Genomic DNA, 22,307 nt, shown 5'->3' on the forward strand with positions numbered 1-22,307 from the left:
CTGGCTGGGCACAAGATCACGAGCCACTCAAACAGGAACAAACTTTATTTGAAAAAACCGCCAATAGCACGTCCCTGCCCGGGAAGCTTCCCGATCCACCCACGCGGCGTTCCGCCGGTTCCTTCCCGGAACTCCAGCGCAAGCGCCTCCCCCGGAATTCCCTCCTACTGCACTTTCCCAACCAATGGGAACTCTCCAGGAGTCCCGCAGCAGGAGTCCGGTATCCATATGAATGTAATTTTTAACATAATCATATCATCTCAATGGCTAGCTGGCATCACCTTTCAATCAAAAATGCCATGCGTCATATTAATTGGCTGTGGCTCCCAGCATCTCCCCCCTTCTGTTTAATTAAGCAACAAGTAATGTGGCTAGGGACCGTGCCTGTTAGGTTTGTCCAATTCAACATATGGTTCTTACCCGTCATTGGAAAACTGACCTTTAGGCGTCAGCCTCCTGTCTTAGGTTGATACCACTGCAATTGGATCATACCCGTCACTGACTACCGGTCCAGCATATAGCCATACTTGTGGATAGGCCTATGCACCAGTGGGGGGGTGAGGTTCTTTGCCTCACCTCTGTTGGCCCCCAGATTTGGCCTTGGTGCCAGTGGGTGGGTGAGGTTCTTTGCCTCACCTCTGTTGGCCCCCAAAATTAGACCATCACTAGTAGAAGGGAGGAGGATACAGAAATGCCACAATACCAAATCAATTGACGACTCCTAGGGAAAATTGCATCACTGGTGACACATCAGCAAAGATACGCCAGCATTACCATAATTTGTTGTATCAACAGATAGATCACAGTGCATACAAGTGATACATAGTCCAGGCAAGTTTTGTAAGCAGTTCAAAGTGGAGGAATCTATCAATATGTCCATTTCCTCCCAAGATCATTGATGTATCAGTTTATACAGTTTGTTGTGATAATTATCGAAGAAGTTGTAGTTTGGTTTCATCTTTGTCTTCACCGGCACTGGGATGAAAAATAGGAATTCTGACAATGATGTTAAAGAGAGAAAGAAAAAAAGTGTAACATTTTAACAGGTACTAAGAAAACATTTTTTTTTTAGAACAATTTACATTATCTTGAACAGAATTATTAAATATAATGAAAAGGAAAGATGAAAATAAACAAACAGATTTGTTAACCTGCTTATTTGTACACATATTAAAATAATTTTTAACAGCTGTTTACCCAATTTAAATTAAACCATTAAAATTACGTGAATAATAAAATGTACTTGGATCCATTTTTTTTTTTTTATGAGCACTCCTCATATGATCTATGGACATACGCACATATAGACATATAACACAAAACAGAAGTGTGCACATATAACATACAACACATAAGACAATAGTAAAGGCCTTGTAGTTTCACCTAGGTGAAATCTCCATTGCAATGTTAAAAACTCCACAGTCAAAAAATAAAACTGATCAGAAAAATATCAACCTAGGTCTGTATGAGCTCAAAAATAAAATAGAACTTTATGATGTGGGAAAAAGCAATAATAAAATAGATATTGAAAAAAGCATCCTGGTTAATCACTGTCGCAGATGTAAGAATGGCCAAGCTGGAGTTCTGGATATCAGCTGTTATGGATTTGAGTCAAATCATCTTCTTTTCTATCTGTAGCAATCGTTTTGGTTAGTCTTTCTGGAATCCAAATCGGCTGCTGTTCTCCCTGTGGAAACACGCAAACAGAGCCCCGACTCCAGACAATTACTGGGTCGGGACCTTTCCATTGTCCTGTTAGAATGTCTTTCCAAAGAACTTTAGGCTTATGCACATTTTTTGGATACATATGCCTTTCCGCAGCACTAAGTCCTGATGAATCCAAATTTAAAAAGTTTAGAGTAAAGAGGGTTATTTTAAGTTTATCTTTGGGGGATATATACCCCTTTCCAATTCCCTCCTTTTGTTTTAATAAGTACATTTTAATAGTTTGATGAGCTCTTTCAACTATGCCTTGTCCCTGTGGATTGTATGGAATTCCTGTTATGTGAGTAATGCCAAATGATGAGCAGAATTGTTTAAAAGAGGTAGAAGCATAACCAGGACCGTTATCTGTTTTTAACTGTTTTGGAACGCCCACAGTGGCAAAATTTTGTAAGCAATGAGCTATAACATCTTTAGTTTTTTCTCCGGCATGAAGGGAGCCCATCAAAAATCCAGAAGAAGTATCAACTGTAACATGCAAATATTTTAATTTTCCAAATTCTGGCAAGTGTGTGACGTCCATCTGCCAAATATGGTTAGGTATCAGTCCTCTAGGATTGACTCCAAGATTAACTTGTGGTAAAAATGTCACACAATTTTGACATTGTTTTATTATATGTCTGGCTTGTTCTTTAGTTATTTTAAAACGTTTTTGTAAAGTATTAGCATTGACATGGAACCTTTTATGAAAATTTATAGCTTCTTCTATTGTGGAGAAAATATGTATGTCATGTGTAGATTTATCTGCTAAATCATTGCCCAAACTAAGGGCTCCAGGCAATCCTGTATGTGCCCTGATATGTCCTATAAAGAATGGATCTTTTCTGTCCCAGATTAGACTTTGTATAGTGGAAAACAAAGAGAAAACAGTAGAAGAAGGGGAAATCCTACCTGCATCTTCAAGGGATACTATAGCATTAACTACATATTGACTATCAGAAAATAAATTAAATACAGAATCTTTAAACATCATAAAAGCTTGTAATACTGCATTAAGCTCTACCTTTTGAGCTGATTGTTTGGGTACTAAAAATGTAAAAGTTTGATCAGGGGTAACTACTGCTGCTGTACCATTATTTGACCCATCAGTGAATATATTTGGAGCATTCATGATAGGGGTCTTTCTTGTCATTTTTGGAAAAACTACAGGATGCTTAGACCAAAAAGACAACAAAGGATTAGATGGCAAGTGATTATCAAATGAAACATTAGATTTACACATGATTATTGCCCAAGTATTTAACTCGTTGGCTAACTCATCAATTTGATCCATAGTATATGGAGTAATAATTTTATTGGGAGAAATCCCAAACACTCCCTTTGCTGCTTTTATTCCTTTGAGTATTAATTGTCCTACAGCCTCAGGATATCTAGTAAGAATAGTATTAGGAGAATAAGATAAATGTATCCACAATAATGGACCTTCTTGCCAAAATACTCCTGTAGGAATATTTTTTGTTGGTAGTACAATAAATAATAAAGGCAAACTTATATCAATTCTATCCAAGTGCATATTTTCCATATATGTTTCAATGATTTTTAATGCCTTTCTTGCTTCAGGCGTTAACAATCGGGGTGAATTTGGATCTGATGGACCTTTTAGGATATCAAATAAAGGTCCTAGCTCTCCTGTTGGTATGCCTAGATAAGGCCTTATCCAATTTATGTCTCCCAATAACTTTTGAAAGTCATTAAGTGATTTGAGTTGATCTACTCGTATTTGAATTTTTGGTGGACGGACCATGGTTGAGGATAACAGGACTCCTAGATAATTAATTGGAAGATTTAATTGTACTTTATCTATTGCTATCTCTAGATTATAACCTTTTAATAAATTTGTAAGTGTGGCATAACATTCTAGCAGTGTGTTTTTATCTTTATGTGCCAATAACATATCATCCATATAGTGAAATATTTGTAGTTCAGGATTTTGATTTCTAAGTGGTTGGATTGCTTTGTTAACATAAATTTGACACATAGTTGGACTATTAGCCATCCCCTGAGGGAGTACTTTCCACTCATATCTCTGATCAGGACCTTCATGATTTAGTGCAGGGATAGTAAATGCAAAATGTGGACTATCCTCAGGATGAATTGGAATTGAAAAAAAACAATCTTTAATATCTATAGCTAAAACATACCAGGTTTTTGGTAAAGCAGACAATTGGGGAATCCCTGATTGAGCAGGTCCCATAATAACCATCTCATTATTAATGGCTCTTAAATCTTGTAATAATCTCCATTTACCAGATTTTTTTTTTAATGACAAAAATGGGAGTATTATGGGGAGATATGGAAGGTTGTATATGTCCTTTCGCTAATTGTTGTTTGACCAGATCATGGGCTACTTGTATCTTTTCTTTAGTTAGGGGCCACTGAGGAACCCACACTGGTCTTTCTGATTTCCAAGTAATTTTTATTGTCTCAGTGGCCCTTTCTGAAAATCCAACCCATGTCTGTCTGTTCCTTGATCTATTTGAATTGGTGCTGCTATATTTTGTCCTTGTTTTCCTAATCTTTTTTCTTTTTTAAAACCTTGTCTAGCCCTAGTAGTGGGCGCATTAGGATTGATGTTATTTGTTAACGTCAAACCTAATTGATCTAGGACATCTCGTCCCCATAAATTTATAGGAAGATGATCCAATACATATGGCTGTATAGTTCCCTCACATCCTTCAGGATCCTTCCAATCTAATACCATTGCACTTCTATGGGGATTAGTAGCCACTCCTAGGCCTCGAAGCGTTTGAGTGGCTTGTTGTAATGGCCAATGTTTTGGCCATTCCTGACTAGATATGATGCTAAGGTCTGCACCTGTGTCCAGTAGCCCATTAAAGTCGTGTCCTTGAATATTTAGTTTTAGCATGGGGCGAGAATCTAAATTTAAAGACAGCATAGCCCAATCTACACCTGTGGAGCCCAATCCCCTGGTACCTCTTTCTACAGTACGACTGGAAAATTTATCATGTAGGCTGGGTATTATTAGTAACTGTGCTATTCTATCCCCTGGTGAGATAACTGATATACCTCTTGGAGAACTAGCTATAATTTTTATTTCACCTTCATAATCGGGATCAATTACCCCGGGACTTATCATAAGTCCTTTTAGTGTAGAAGAACTGCGTCCCAATAATAAGCCTACCGTTCCTTGGGGAAGAGGTCCTTTTACTCCTGTGGGAATGATTTGAATTCCCATCTCTGGAGTTAGTACTGCTCTTGCAGAGGCGCAGATGTCCAGCCCTGCGCTCCCTCTAGTTTGTCTGATGAGGGATTTAATGGATAATGTGTCCTGGGCACTACCTTGATGGTGCTGCTAGGTTCCTCCATTGCCCCGTATATTTGTGGTTTTGGGCCCCGGAGCATTGGGCCCTCCAGTCCGTTTTTTGGCAATGGAGCCTGATGCCTTTCTCCACGATATCGTGGGTAAACACTTGATCCTTGTCCGTTTTTTGATAACGGAGTGCCCTCTATGGTGGTTTGAGAATGGCATTCATTAGCCCAATGTCTCCCTCTACGGCATCGTGGGCAAATACCTGGTATTCTATTCCTTTGATACCTAGCTTTGTTAAACCCTCCTCCTATGGGGCAATTCCTTTTAAAATGTCCTGTCTGATCACAATTGTAGCATGTTTTTGACCTGGCATCTAAAGCCTGTTGTACTGCTGCTAAGACTTGTCCTTGTTCATTAATGTCTCTACATAATTTAATATATGTGTTTAAATCTTCATGTTTCCATGGCCTAATGACCTCTCTGCAGCAACGATTTGCTTGGTCATAAGCCAGTTGTTTTATAAATGGCATTGCTTGTTCTACATCTCCAAATATTCTAGAAGCTGTCTGAATAAGCCTATCTACAAATTCAGCGTAAGGTTCGTTAGTTCCTTGTATTACCTCAGATAACTGTCCTTGTAAATCTCCATGCCCCTGTAAAGTTTTCCATGCCCTAACTGCATCTGCAGCAATTTGTGCGTATACACCAGGATCATATTCAATTTGTTGCCGTTGACCCTCATAAGGTCCCTTTCCTAACAACATCTCCAGATTTCTTTGAGGGTAACCGGCTGCTGTATTTCGCCTAGCTGTCTCCATGCAGAATTCCTCATTGGCAACCTTCCATAACAAATATTGTCCTCCATTTAGCACAGATCGACACATGTTAGCCCAATCTGCTGGTGTCATGTCTAAGTTGGTAATAGATTCGACCATGCTTATGGTGAAGGGTGCTTGCGGGCCATAGGTTGTTACAGCCTCCTTTAATTGCTTTACTGTTTTGAAATCTAAAGCGCGGTGAATTCGTTGCCCTCCTGCCTGCTCAAGTACAGGGCATGCTAGTCTTTGGGATCTTGCCTTAGGATTTTGTGCATCAACTACGATAGTTGAGGGCCGCTCATCTGTTACGCCCTCTGGTGATAGAACGGAGTTAGTAGCAGCCTCCTGTTGTAACTCCCCAACTGATGGTCGTTTTTCCTCTAAGCTTTCTTTCTTCAAATTTTCCTCTGTCTGACTAGCTGGAGAGACCTTCTCTTTTGCTTGACCTGACATGTTTTCTACCACAGTTTGGACCTCTAACAATTTACTTAACAGTTTTTCGGTTTGTTTTTTACTAGTTTCTAATCTACTATAAAGGTAACGCAACCCAATAAGGTAGCATAACACAAAACCGAAACAGAATGAAACAAAAACGGAGCAAAGAATAGTTGTATCAATTTTCTCTTTCTCCGGGCCAAACAACTTCAAGCCTTGAGCCAACCATTTTTCCCAGTTTGCCTGAGAAAATTCTAGGGATAGGCAGCTTGAAACAAAAACAAAATAAATCAAAAGAAGAACACATTGTTTTTTGAAATGGTCACCCATTCTGTCGCCTTTCCTCAGGGGCGAGCAATTTTACTCACCTCCAAGCTTCAGGCGCTCCCCGTACGGGCCACCAGTTGCCGCTGTCTGGCTGGGCACAAGATCACGAGCCACTCAAACAGGAACAAACTTTATTTGAAAAAACCGCCAATAGCACGTCCGTGCCCGGGAAGCTTCCCGATCCACCCACGCGGCGTTCCGCCGGTTCCTTCCCGGAACTCCAGCGCAAGCGCCTCCCCCGGAATTCCCTCCTACTGCACTTTCCCAACCAATGGGAACTCTCCAGGAGTCCCGCAGCAGGAGTCCGGTATCCATATGAATGTAATTTTTAACATAATCATATCATCTCAATGGCTAGCTGGCATCACCTTTCAATCAAAAATGCCATGCGTCATATTAATTGGCTGTGGCTCCCAGCATTTTAGCTTGCTCATTTCTTTTCAATTAAACCAATTTGGAAGTCTCAGAGCAATGTCTTTAATTGGAAAGTGCTCCCTCATGCATAAATGAACAATGTGTCACCCAGGTCATTGATGAGAACCCTCAGAATGAGCAGGAAATTCTATGGTGGTGCTCTATTCAGGATTGCAGAAACATCTGGAATATTGATCCATAACAAGAGTAGAACATTGTGGAGGGAAGGAAGTCAGAAGATGAATTTTTTTTTAATATAAGAAATGAAGAAAATAATCATTAAAATGCAAAGCACAATGGATGGGTTCACTGATAGGTCAATGAGAAAGTCAGTTGTGAAAGAAAAGTGAGGACAGGACGGAGGAGACATTCAGGCACTGACATTCAGTGATGTTATTAGGTCTTTTATTTCCCTCATTATGTAACAGGGGTTCACTTGATGCTTTGACTACATCCTTGTGGCTTTGAAACTTACATTTTTTTTTTCTCAATCTTCTTTTCCCTAAAATTCTCCCTGATCTTCTGTCCCGTAAATTTCTCCTCCCTGATCTTCTCCTTTATGATCTCTCCTCCCTAATCTCATTTCTCTGAATCACTTCTATAAAAGCCCCCTGTTCTTGGGGATGGTTAGAATCACAGCTTTTGCGACAGGAGTCCTCTGTGTTTCTCTTTTGCTAGCCAAGCAATAAATCTTTTTTTTTTTTTCCTCAAAACTGTCCTCATTAATGGACTGGCATGGGGACAAAGGACCTAGCTTTTGGCAACAATTACAGAAGATGAATATTCTAGATGTATATTCTCAGAAATTTTTCTGACCTTTAAAATGTTTCTCTTAAAAATCACAATCTTAAAAAATGAAAACCATGATGAAATTATGAAGAACTGATCACTTATTAATTGAACCAATGTAGGCAAACAAATTTCGTAAGTAATTCAGGGTAACCCCTCCTAGGCCTGATCATCTTACATGTTTTTTATTTTTTAGTTGTTGATAGACCTTTATTTACTTATATGTGGTGCTGAGAATCAAACCCAGTGCCTCACACATGCCAGGCAAGTGCGCTATGGCTGCGCCTCAGCCCCAGCTCTTACATCTTATTTTTTATTTAATTCCATTTATTTATTCTTAAGCCATACTAGGGATTGGAATCTAACACTGAGTTACATTCCAACATTTTTTATTTTTTATTTTGAGACAGGGTCTCATTCAAGTTGCCCAGGCTGGCCTTAAATTTGTGATCTTTCTGCCTCAGCCTCCTGAGTCACTGGGTAGGCTAGTGTACCTTCCCTGCTTTTATTTTACTTTTTATCTTAACATTTTTTTGGTACTGAGCATTAAACCCAGAGGAGATTTACCTCTGAGCCACATCCCCAGCCCTTTTTATTTTTCTTTTGACACAGGATCTTGCTAAGTTGCTTAGGGCCTTACTAAATTGCTGAGAATTGCACTTGAGATCCTTGGTCTCACCTCCTAGCCACTGGAATGCAAGCATGCTCCCGGCTTATGCCCAGCTCTTGTTTTTTATTCTTAAATAATCTCACACAGTAACTCAGTTTCTCTTTCTCACTTTACTTTTACTTTCTCCTTATTTTCCCCTAGTAGTAGAGATAAACCCAGGGCTTTATGTATGCTTATTTTACTTTTTTAAGTACATAGACTTTAAATTGATCGATAATCATGTTTTTGCACTAACACATTTTCTAGTCCCAGAAATGACTGCATCTCTATATAAGATCTAACATTTATTCAACATTTATTATATATCATTATATATATATATATATATATATATATATTATACACACAGAAAACATCTTACAATGCTCAATAATTATATATTGAGCATTGTAAGATGTTTTCTGTATATTTTCTCATTTTATTTCATAACAATCTAACAAGGTAGGAAGCATTATTTTCCTCATTTGACAAATGAAGAAAGAGGGGAAGAAAGAGCTTAGCTTAAGACATGTCTTCAAGGTGATACAGGTATTCATACATAAAAGAAAAGAATTCACATTTTAGCTCAAGGTTGACTGAAAGAATGACCCATCTCACTCCTATTTATAATCCACTCCTTTGTATTACAATCCTTCCCCTTCTCTTTATTACCACCCATCCTTTTCCATCTTCCCTTCACACAAATCAAATATATCCATGGCCTGGGGGGAAAATATCTAGATAATTCAGTGGGATTCTTTTTGTTATTTTTTCAATAGAAGTATCTGGGGATTTCCTTCTTTCTAATTTCATTATGATTGTAGAGACCTGACTTGTGGCCTTTCTTATGTCTTCTAGGAATGAAGAAAACTCTTTCAAACTTGATGTTCTAGAATGATGGATGTACACACCTGTGCAGAGGAAAGAGATTGCTTTTCGGTATAGCCAGCTGCTGGCCAGATTATGTTTGGGCTGACCTCAAAAGCCCTATTCATAGAAAATTCTGCCTCACTTTCTCCCACCTTGTCACTTGTGCTTGTCACTTGTGGAAGGAGCAAGCTGTAACTTGTGAACAAGAGACACATTAACAAAACAAAGCTCCAGAGGGAGAACCCAAGGCCAGCCTGTGGCCATGACACCAGATTTATGACATCTGGCTGGATGAGGGATGCTCCCTGGAGTAGTTATCAAGTGACATCATCTTAATTACTCATTGAAAAGAGTGCTGCTTCCAGCTACTGGTTATTTCCGATCAATACTCCTGTTTTGTTAAATATGCTTTCTGGCCATTTACAACCAAACTTTCGATGTACTTGTCCTGAGAATCACCTTCTCAGCCATCTATACTTATCTGTAGCCCCATCCCACAGGACCCACAGAAGTTTCTATGTTGAGCTATTCTGAGTGGTTGGAAACTCATTATTTGGTCTGGGACTCTGTGCTATGGTAATCCAAAGGCAGTCATCTTCCCTTATAGAACCTTGTGTTATGCCCCTGAGGCAGGCCTCTAATGGGGGTTCTTGTGAGCCCTCTTTGAGGCTTCCTGTTGTTGCCTAAAGGCCTTGTGGCTGGCCTTCTGATGATGTGCTGAGATAGTATGGGAGGGGAGAACAGCCCTCCCTTCCTCTCAAGGTCATCCTCTCCCTTCTCTCCATGATATTACCTCATTGATTAGAAAGGTTATTGATGAGTACTGGAGGTTGAATGGTATCCTCCAAGAATGTCAGAATATGTCCTTATTTGGAAGTGTGATTAAGATGAGGTCACACTGGCCAGCATGTTGAATTCCCAGTGACTCAAGAAGCTGAGGCACGGGGCTAGGATTGTGGCTCAGCGGTAGAGCGCTCCCCTAGCACAGGCAGGACCCGGGTTCAATCCTCAGCACCACATAAAAATAAAGGCATTGTGTTGTGTCCATCTACAACTAAAAAAAAAAAAAAAGAAAGAAAAAAAAGCTGAGGAGGATCTTCCAGGCTCAGCAACTTAGCAAGGCCCTAAGCAACTCAAGGGACCTGTCTCTAAATAAAATACAAAAAAAGGGACTGGGGATGTGGTTCAGTAGTTTAGTGCTTCTGAGTTCCATCCCATCCCTAATACCAGAAAAAAAAAAATGGTCAATGGGTAGAGGCGCCTCATATCCGACGATCATTGCTGTTTTGATAAGAGGAAAGGACACATGAAGATAGAGGAGACACACAGGGAGAAGCCAATGGAGGCAGAGATTAGAGTACTGCAGCCATAAACACTGCCCTCCAAGACCATCTCTGAAAACTTTTTTTTCTTTATTAGTGTAAATATTGCAGGTTAATTAGATAGATGTATTTTCAGGGTTGCCCAGAAAAAAAGAACCCATGGGATATAGGAGATACATTATACCAGTAGAAGCTGGGGTGAGAACTACAAGCTTTAGCGATGAAGCGGAGAAAAAAGCTAAAGCCCTCCATCTTCCTCTTCCTGTTCTTTTCAGGTCCTAAGGGATTGGACCTTGTCCCTATTACCAAAAGATCAGTCCTTATGCCCTATGCCAATTCATGCCAATTTATGCCAATTTAATAATGAGGACATGGTTTTGAGAAAAAGGGAAAAAAAGGTTTATTGCTTTGTTAGCAAAGGAGAAACAGAGGGGGCTCCTGTAAGGTCCTTGCTTAGCATCTGGATGGCCATCTTAAGTGACAGCTGCCATTTTAAACAAAATTTTGCTTTCCTACCCAAGGGCGTTTCTGAGAAAGGCTCACCACTCCCTCATACCAACCCCACCTTTAACTCCTCACGTTAGGACCTGCCTGGCTCTAATCTCTGAGCCTACCCCATAAAAGTCTGGAACTCCAAGCCTGTTTTGCCTGTCTCTTCTATGGAGAGATGTGCCTTTATCTGTCAGCTCTGACAAATAAACTCTCGAGTGTATCTCTGCCTGTATCAGTCTTTCATTTCTTGTTTGCCCGTCTGCCGGTTCCTCGCTTTCCTTTCAGCTCTAGTCCCAGAGGCTGGGGTTCTGCCCATCAGGGAAAATAGAGAGTTGTTTTTTTTTTAATATTTATTTTTTAGTTTTAGGTGGACATGATACCTTTATTTTATTTTTATGTGGTGCTGAGGATTGAACCCAGTGCCTCATGTGTGCTAGGCAGGTGCTCCACACCCACCCCATATAGAAGCTCTTCAAAGCCTACATTCCTGGTGTGCCCTCTCAGGGGGTCCCAGGTTCATCCTGATGGTGCGCTGAAATTTCCTTGTTAATTTGAAAGACAGTCACTTCCTAGTTCTTCTGGCAACTTTTTCCTGTGGAGCACACATAACTTAAGGTAATCTTGTTCTTCAAACCAAGGTTGGAGAAAGGGAGAAAGAGGAGAAAAAAAAAAAATGTCCCTTTTAAAATAAACAGCAGGGGCTATATTCAAAAGGTAAAGTAGACCACTGTTACACCCCAACTTTGGGAAGAGTAATTCATTTTTTACTGAATCCATTGATTTAAATGATAATCTCATTTGTAGATACCTCACAGATACACTCAGGCATGTTTCATCTGGGCATCCTATGGACTAATCAAGTTAACACATGAAATTTACCATGATATTGATAAGAAAAATACCAAAATAAAATAAAGGCTTATAAGAAAAATCAAAGCAAAAATAACTACAAATATTTAAACTGGTATTACTAATGTTCTTGCAGGTTTTTTCCATATTTACAAATATCATTAATGTAAGAATTGGACTTTTTTTTAGATTTTTTCTTTTGTAGTTGTAGATGGATATCATGCCTTTACTTTATTTATTTTCATATGTGGTGCTAAGGATCAAACCTAGGGATTCACATGTGCTATGCAAGCACTCTGCCACTGAGCCACAACCCTAGTCCCAAGAATTGGATTTTTTGTTACCAAAAGCTTGGTCCTTATCCCCAATGCCAATTTAATAAAGGAGGACATGGTTTTGAGAAAAAAGAAAAAGAAAGTTTACTGCTTTGCTAGCAAAGGAGATTCACAGAGGACTCCAGTTTCCAGAGTTTGTGGTTCTGCCCATTAGGAAAATAAAGGGCTTTTAAAGAAATTCTTCAAAGACTACATTCCAGGTGACCAAGCTGGGGGATTACTATTTACTTGTTAATTTGGGAGATAACAATTCCTTAGATCTTGTGCCATCCCCTAAGGGTGAATTACTTGGTTCCTGTGGTGGGCAAGTGCTCAAATACAGATAACTAGGTCTAGAATGAATAAAAGGTAATCCTGTTCTCTGCCCCCAGGCTAGAATGGGGAAGAGAGAAAAGAGGAAAAGAAAGACAATTAAATTTTAAAATAGGCCTCATGGCAGTGAGGGCTATATTCAAAAGGTTTCAAAAGGTGAAGAAGACCACTGTTAAAATATTGTAAGTATTATAATTTGCTTTTTTTTTAATAATGAAAATTGAACCCATGGCCATGGCATTTGCAAAGCATATGCTATACCACCAAGCTACAGGCATAGCCATACAATCTGCTTTTCTTCCTAAACTATACTTTATGAGTATCTTTTCCTTATCAACAAATGTGCTTCCATATTTATGTAGTCAGTCCTGTGGTACATTTGTACTGTATCAACTTAAATGGAACTGTATTTCCCACAATTCCCTTCCCTGTACGGTTAGAGTTAACTCTGGGAGAAATCTATGTGAGTTAGAAATTTATGGAATGTAGAAATGAAGCTGTAGCCACTTTGTTGCAGACCTGTAAAGGGTGATGTGGGGCCAGGTGCTGTCACAACTCACCCAAATTGCCACTAATCTGCTAGTTCACTTCATTGGTATGTGAAGAGCACCACTTATTCTGCAGTTTATCTGCATCATTAAGGTTGAAGGTTTGAGCAACAGATGCAGTGTTCAGTTTGCATCTTAAGTTTCAGTTTGTCTTGACAGATTCCAGTTTGTTCTTACTTCACATTCATCCTTCTTTTCCAAAATGCTGGGTCTGCTAATTTCAAGTCCAGCATCAGTAGCAGAACTGTAGCCTTATAGAGACTGCTTACCTACCCCCCAACAATTGCATAGTGTCGTATCCTCTGGTTTTGCTTCTCCTAATGAACAGAAAACAATTTAGAATTTGGTACCAGAGACAGGGTGTTCTGGTTATCTATTGTTATGTGACAAAATATTCCAACACTTACTGACTTAAAACAACAGTAAATTTATTAACTCTCATTATTCCTATGGGGTTGGGTATTTTAAAAATAACTCAATGGGGTTATTCTGCTAATGATTTGTTCAAAGCTTTAAAAGACAAAGATTATCAGGCTGAATAAAACAGAATATGAAGCAAAAATGTACACATTTGAAAGTATTTAAAATAATATATTGTGGACTTCCAAGGAAAAAATTAAAGGCTAAAACTGTCTTCATTACCATTTCTATTTATGCAATCTTTTTGTGTGGATGGTTCTGAAAACTGAATCCAGGGCCTTGTGCATGCTAGGCAAGTGCTCTAAACTGAGCACCACCCCTAGTCCTCATTTCTGCAATCTTAAACAAGCCAAGAATTTTCTTTATTACTGTTTTTAAAAAAAAAAGTTCCTCCTTAAGTATAACTAAAATATTCATCTTAATCCATAATGAGGGTGTAGTGGCACCCTCCTCCTCCACAGAAAATCTTAACTGGCTTCTCCAGAAATCTTCACCATAATTGATTTTAGGACCATCAGCAAAAGAGTCTCTACAAAAGAGTTCAATGTACGAAAAACTTCCTATTTTCCTGTCTCTATTTTACTTGGCCACTGGCCTGGAAGAAATCAGCACTCCAGGTGCTGAATGCCCCCTTACTAGTTTTTCACAAACATTTATCCAGTATAAGTAGTTTGTAAAAAGTATGTTTGCAAATGCAAAATGTGATAATAAAAAGATCCTTTAATAAGGCCTCTGACCTTGAGCTGGAGCTGCACAGAGATATCTACATATCTAAAATAAAAGAAGTTACCAATTGGGCTCCAAGGTAACAGCTGACAGGGGGAGGAAAGAAAGGGGAGAAGCTCTCCCCTTCTCAGGTGTTGTGGTTGTCCTTGAAGGGTTTTATTGCCCAAAATAGTGAAAGGAAAAAAAGCTGCTTTTTTGTAATCTTCTGCAGTCTGTGAACTTGTGAGCCCCTCCCCTTACATGCTGGCTATAAAGTTCTGAAACTACTTGAACTTGGAGTTCAGAGGATTAATTGATTACAGTGAAAGTTGTACCCTCTGAACCTGGCTGCAGCCAAATAAAACTGTTTCCTCCTATCTTCGGTGCCCTGCCTCGTCTGTTCCCTACAGCAGGGGAACATGTTAAACATGTCAAAATAAACTTTGGAGGTCCCTTTTGTATCAGGTAGGGAGGTTTGAGTCTCTATATGGTTCTAGTTTACTTTTCTTCCCTCTAAGCCAGGAGGCAGTTTAAAGGTATTTCCTATAAGTCACTGATAGCTCTGTTGACACCACAGAAACAAGATAGAGTTATCAGGTTATCTATAGCTGAAACTGGTTTCTGTAAGAGTAAAAGAAATTGAAGTTAAAGTGTAAAGGACCAGGTATTGTTAAGTTCCTCTGCTACACCCAGAACCTGAAATTCCTGAGGCAGTTAAGACAACACCCTACTGGCCATTTAGCTGATTAATAGCTAATTTCTACATTCCATAAGTAGCAGAACTGTAGCCTTATAGAGACTGCTTACTTACCCCCCAACAATTGCAGCTTGTCACATAGGCATACAGGGCCCGAACCAATCAGTTTGAATGTGTACCCCCTTAGGAGTGACCCCCGGCCCGATCTGTTCTCGCCAATGAATGTACTAATCAAGTTTAAGAGTTGTTGTTTGATTTTCCCGCGCCTCATGATGATTTGTCCTGAGGTATGCAAAGCCTCTGCCCTCCCCAAAAAGTGTACTTAAGCACCGCTTGACCTCTGCTCGGGGCTCTTGGCTGCTCTCCCTTCTTGAGTAAGCCGGGAGCCCCAGAGCGCTGGAATGGAATGGATCCCCAATAAATCTCCTTCTGCAATTGCATGAGCTGTCTCTTGGTGGTCTCTTTCTCCGACGCTTCGCCGGACCCTTACATTTGGTGCGTTGGCCGGGAAATGCGCATCGCCGGACAAGGAGACCCCAACGGACTCCTTTAGGGGGTAAGTAAGGCGCCTCTTGCTTTTTCTTCTCTTGCGATCACTCAGAGCTCTTTGTTCAAGTTTGGTTTGTTCAGGTTCGGTTTTTCGGTTTGGGTTGGCAGAATGGCTGCCAGTGGAGACCGTGAGCTCTCCCTGGAGGTGGTGGACAGATGTGTCCTGAAGCCACAGGCCACGCCCCCAAGGGACGCCTTGGAGGGCTCAGGGAGGGACGGAAGTGCCCTCATCTGGAGGGACAAAAATGCCCTCATCTGGAGGGACAAAAATGCCCTCATCTGGAGGGACAGAAGCACCCTCAGAGGGACAGAGGCGCCCTCATCAGGTATACTCTGCTGCCAACCCATCTGGTTTTGCTGGCAATTCTTTTTCTGTTTTTAATCTTTGCTTCTGAACTCATGTTAAACGTTCACTGTGTGTTGGTGTTTATGTCACGTCTGTATTGTCCCTGTCTCTGTTTGAGTAACTTTCATTATGGGACAAGGCCATTCTACTCCTCTGTCCCTGACTCTTGAACATTGGACTGACGTCCGTTCAAGGGCCCAGAATCTTTCTTTTTCAGTGAAACACTGGACCTGGCAGATTCTCTGCGCTCCAGAATGGCCCACCCTCGGAGTTGAATGGCCCCCCAGCAGGATCCTTCCACCTCCCTCTAATCCGCAAAGTCAGAGATATTGTCTTTCAGGCCTTTTCTTGTCCCTGCCCCCACTCCGGCCCCTTCCCCTCAGAATCCTATCACTCAAACCTTCTGTTCCTCCCCCTCTTCCCTCCATTCTCCCTGAGTCACAAGATTGTAAATCTTGGGGTTGTGAAGGGAAGACCCCAGTTGGCTTGGGGCCAGCACCCACTCTCATTTTTTGACAATTTGAAAAGGAAATCTATGTCTTTGTGTGTCTATTTGTCCGTGTCTGTGTTAAGTGTGATGGCATTGTTTTACTTTGGACCGATGCAGAGTCTCAAATTCCAATCTGCCTTAGATGTGTGGAGATAACTTTAGCTAAATTTTAACCTAAATTGCTTAAACTCTTCTCAAAGCCCTGTCCTCATTATTAAATTGGCATTAATTGGCTTTGGGGATGGGGACCAAACTTTCAGTCATAAATTTTGGCGATCACGAAGGGACTTTAGAGGAGTCCCCACTCTGCTTTCTTGGGGAAGCCTAGCACTCGAAACAACTGCAAGCAGAGGATGAACTTTTTGGGGTGCTGACTACTTAAAAGTTAGGAGATATAGAGAATGCCTGGTGCCTGGGGTCAAACCAAACCAGAGGAACTAATCCTATAAGTAAAAGGTGGGAAGGGACTCCCAGCAGCTGCCAGAGCCATTTTGCTCTGGGGAACTGCCTCTTCCTTACCTGCACTTTAAGGATTACTCCACCTCTGTCTACTAAAGAAAAAAAAGGGGGGGGGGCAATAAATGCAGTAATGTGTTGATATTATAGATTGTTTCTTGGGGATGATCTTGGCTGAATGAGTATCTAAAAGATGATTTTTTTATTGTAACAATCTGGTATCTCAATGGGTTTCTAAAGCATTACACTATCTTGTAGTTAAAAGTTGGGTTTAAGCAATTGTTTAGTTTGATTTCAGATAAGTTCATGCTAGAAAACTTAAATACTTAGGATAAAAAAATAATTAAAGAGTTTCAATTTTGAACTGGGTAGCCTGAAAAAAAATTTCATTAGGTATTCCAGTGCATTAACTTGGACAAAGATAGTAAATTATGATATGGTATCTGTTCCCCTCAGTGTGTAAGATTCAGGAAAAGAAAGTGTTGGACTGGGACGTTGGCCTGGTTTATTAAAATGACATTAATTAGCAACAGTCTTGAAAATTTTTAAAGCTTAATTTTAGATATACATGGTAGTGTGTAGTTTTCTTTCAGATGATTTAATGTACCTTAATACTACTTTAGAAACTTCAGAACAAAGAAAGTAGCTTAATGATCCTAAAGAAATTTCTCCTGATGGTAGAGATCCTATTTTCAGTTTTGTGTGAGCAAGTTTTTCTAGTGTAAAAAAAATAAATAAAGGTATAAAATTTTGTAAATTGTATCCTAAACTTACATCATAATTTTCAACAACCAAACCTGAAAATTATGACTTATGGTTAAAATGCCTTAGGCATGAGGTTTCTGCTCAGAATTCCAGTCTTTCCAGTTTTCCAGACCTCAGCTAGGACTTAAGCTGATATGCAAATAAAAGAAGCCTGCAGCACTCAGCAGGGGACAGATCTCAGGCCCAAGGAAAAAAAAAAAAAAAAGAGTAAAAGTGTCTTTTTACCTGAACTCAAACTAGACCAAACCAAAAAGTAAATTGTATGGTATTTACTAATTACTGGCCAGTCATCTTTTTAGGACTCTTGCTTTTTCTTAGATTCTGTCTTTTTCTGAGCTCATGATTTTGATCCTACAGGCAAGTTAATGTTTTCTGGTCAGTTCTATTTTTGATCAACTGTGGAGTTTTTAAACATTGCAATGGAGATTTCACCTAAAAAAAAAAAAAAAAAAAAACAGCTACAAGGCCTCGTGTATGTGTGCACACTTAAGTTATGTGTTGTATGTCAGTATGTCTATATGTGTATATGCCCATAGATTCTAATAACATGTTGTAATGTCTATAAAATAATCTGCTTAAATTCAAAAATTTACAAGTATTGTTTCAAAATGTGAACAGAAGGAGGTTAACAGATAGAAAAGAAAAACTAGAAGGCTCTAGATATGGATTTAATAGAGGGAAAATGTGTTTCTGGATAAGAGAGTCTATGTGAAGTAATTAAGAGGGTTTAAGTAAGTGATAAAGAAGGTTTGTGTAAGTTGGTTATATGTGTAAGTTTTTGAGCAAGTAATCTTAAAGAAATTAAACAGCTGGTTAAACAAGTGCTGTTGTTTTAGAAAATTGTGCTATGTTATTTCTTTAAAAGCTAAATTTGGTTAATATAAAAACATCAGTGTAATTGTGGTGTTATTAATATGTTCATATTTTCCAGGTATACAAGTCTGTAAGGTAAAAGCTTCAAAAGAGCATTGTGTCAAGCTGGTGTTCTAAAGTCATATGGTAATTTTAGGCTTAAAAGAAAAACATGTTGAAGATTTATTTACATCATTTGTGTTCTATAATTGGACTTGTTATTAATAAGATATATAAAGTTCTATGTTACTTTTTACACTGAGATACAATTTAAATGTATTTTTAAGCTAATGAGAGCCTAATCTGTGTGAAGATTTTGTTGTAAAACACAAAAGTACATTACTACTTTTCTACAAAAGGTTAAAAGCTTTCAGCCTTTCTTTAATTCATGTTTTAGATGTGATATTATGTTTTGTTAGCTAATGTTCATATAAACTTGAGCAACAATTTATGTAGGCTTTATGAAATGATGTATAAAAAGCAAAGATCAGCTTCAGAACTATAGTACTTAAGATTTATGAAGAGCCCCGCCGTACTTGAGATAAGGCTCTATGTCCCACCTCATGTGAAAGAGACCATAAAAAAAGTAGACCAGATTTCAGTACAGTTAAAGTTGTGTCCAAAAGTTGGTTTTTTCTGTCACGATTGCCAGGACCTCAAACAAGGGATATATTCTGACGAAATTCAAGGTAGCTATTATATGAACTAAATGTTTTTACCCTAGTTAATTTTAGTTTGTAGTTTGCTTATAGATGGTCTAAGGATTGCCTGTTAATGATTTGCAGAGGTACTGATTTAAGAACTCACAACCTGGGTTAACTTAAGATAAGGAGTTACCACCTACAGGATAGAGAGATAGACATTAAAGCCCAGTACTCTTAATATAAGACTGTTAAAACTTATTTGCTAGATGTTTAAGATTAAGTTTTAAAATTAAAGTTAAATTAAAGGGCCAAGAGAACCAATATTTGGCTCTTGCCCTCTGAGTCAGTCTGAGTCAGGGAATAGGGGACTTCTCCAAAGAGCTTTGCAACTCTGGGCCACATAACTTCCCGATCAGGGAGATTAATGAGACCAGTGGAGGACAGAAAGCCAATCAGTGCATTTGCTGTGACGAGGAGGGTCATCAGACAAGGGAGACATCCCTGAAGCTTCTGAGGGAAGCCACATGGTCAAACAAGGCCTGGACTCATCCTAGCGTAAATGGCACTAGCAGCGCAAATGGCACTAGCGGAACTGAGAAGCTGCTGTAAGTTCCTCGAGGACTCCCAGGGAAACTCAGCTGACTGTTAACAATAGATAGAAACAAAAGTCAGTTTGACTTGCTTCATCTTAAACACTTAGCAAAGACAGTCAAAGCCAAAACACAGCTGTTCCTGGACATTTTAAATGATAATAATAGTTAAATGTAACTTCCATAAATAAGTAAACTGGAGGCTATGAAAGAGATTCTCAGACAGAAATGCCTGATAGCTATCAAAAGAAACTGCCAGAGTAGTTTTTTAGTTTAAGGCCTTTATTTCTAAACTACACAGGTAGACATAGTGTTTACTAGTATGATCATCCAGCCCTAAGTAACAGAATTAAAGATTTCTCTATTAGGCACAGAGGTCATACTAGTAAAAGGATTTTGCAAGATCAGATGACCTTAAATTATTAGACTATATCTTAAGGGAGAGGACATCTGTAAACCTAAATGTTAATTGTTGTGTTTACATCCCTGACATTTCTGGCAATGTGACAAATATCCTTAAAGATTTACATGCTCAGATAGAAGCCATGTCCTCAGCAACTTTGTCATGGAAACCATATCTTAGCTCCTGGTTCTTGGTACTTCCTGGTAGAAAACATTGTTAGTCTCTGTCTTTGTCATCATACTCAATAATTCTGTGCTATGGCATTTATTGCTGCATCAATCTGGTTCCAGTACTAATGAATTCTTGTTTCTCTTATAGACCACCCATCACTCAAATGGCCTTCCAGTCTATTACTTCTCAATTGGACTTTTATCATGGACCACTCGATAGACCCTATTTTTAAAGGGGGACTCCAAACTGCTTGCCCCACACCGTCCCTTTTCAGCCTAAAGAAGCCAGAAAGATCCTCTTCGCCCCCCTTCCTTACAGCAGTAAGGAGTTCCCAAATTAGAGGGGGAAAATGAAGCCAGATTTAAAGTTAGGTAGTCAGTGTAGTTAGATAAATCGGGGTCTAATACCGAGTGAAATCTAAAATGGAGGCCATGCTGAGAATGATTCCAGGGAACGCAAAACAACTCATGAAATGTGAAACCCTTCAATAATTATGATTCATTACTTTTAAGATTAAAAGTAGTCAGAAAAAGGAGTGGGGAATGTAAGAGTAAAAGAAATTGAAGTTAAAGTGTAAAGGACCAGGTATTGTTAAGTTCCTCTGCTACACCCAGAACCTGAAATTCCTGAGGCAGTTAAGACAACGCCCTACTGGCCATTTAGCTGATTAATAGCCTAGGGCCCTGTGCAGCTTGTCATGTAGGCATACAGGGCCCGAACCAATCAGTTTGAATGTGTACCCCCTTAGGAGTGACCAATCACCTCCGCCCGATCTGTTCTCGCCAATGAATGTACTAATCAAGTTTAAGAGTTGTTGTTTGATTTTCCAGTGCCTCATGATGATTTGTCCTGATGTATGCAAAGCCTCTGCCCTCCCCAAAAAGTGTACTTAAGCACCGCTTGACCTCTGCTTGGGGCTCTTGGCTGCTCTCCCTTCTTGAGTGAGCCGGGAGCCCCAGTGCGCTGGAATGGAATGGATCCCCAATAAATCTCCTTCTGCAATTGCATGAGCTGTCTCTTGGTGGTCTCTTTCTCCGATGCTTCGCCAGACCCTTACAGTTTCCACATAAAGATCTACTGAGTCTAGGCTCAGGAATATGAATCCTGAGAGAAACACCTGTTACTTTGGTTGCCTTATGTCTGTGTGTTTGTGTGTTCAAGTGTGTGCTTGCTGAAAATGCTTATTTCTAGGCTTCACAAAAGATTTATTGAATAGACTCTCCAGGGTGAGATTACATTATCTTTACCAATAATACTTTTCACTAAGAATTCTTATTTATAAAATCACAAATTGCATAATGAAACACTATCTAGAGTGACTAATATTTACAGATATAAAATACACATACCTTTGCTATGGAAGACTTGTTCACTCTCAACAGGAAATATCTAGAAAAAAGTTCTGTCTATAATGATATATCTGCACTGAACCTAAAACAGACTCTATCATACATTCTCACCTAAGTTTCTTTGATGATCCTAATGCAAAAGTTGAAAAGGGTAGTCCCAGGGTTTGAAAATCAGTGAGGCTAACAGGGACACCACAGACACCACAACTTTGGTTTTATTAGCTTGAAGTATATATGGTAAATCAGTCTCAGATACCAAACAACCAAAACATTAGAATTAGACATACTCTATTAAGTAAAATATTTTAAAATAATAGATTAAGCATATGAGAGTAAAAGAGTTAATAAGACCTTTTTCCTTGCTGTATTTAAATCTCACCTGTAGTTAAGCTTTCAAGCTCTTACTATGTAATTAATAAAGCTAAGAATGTCAATTGTATTGCTAAATGATTCCTGATTGCTAAATTGTGCCTGGACTGCTAACAAAAATTTGATGATGCCCTACACCCTGGCTTCTATTCTAGTTTAATATTCCTTTGAGTGGTAGCAACCACAGCAGTCTTGTGAGCTTGAGTGTTCAGCCTAAAGACTATTGGTAATAGTCACAAATAATTGCAGACATATTAACTTTATAATTATCTTCCAAATATTTAGTTAAGTCTAAAAAGAACACTTTAGTGGATGTAGTAGTATATCATTTCATAATATGTATTAATT

Source organism: Callospermophilus lateralis, chromosome 5, assembly GCF_048772815.1.
Source record: "Callospermophilus lateralis isolate mCalLat2 chromosome 5, mCalLat2.hap1, whole genome shotgun sequence".
NCBI lineage: Eukaryota > Metazoa > Chordata > Mammalia > Rodentia > Sciuridae > Callospermophilus > Callospermophilus lateralis.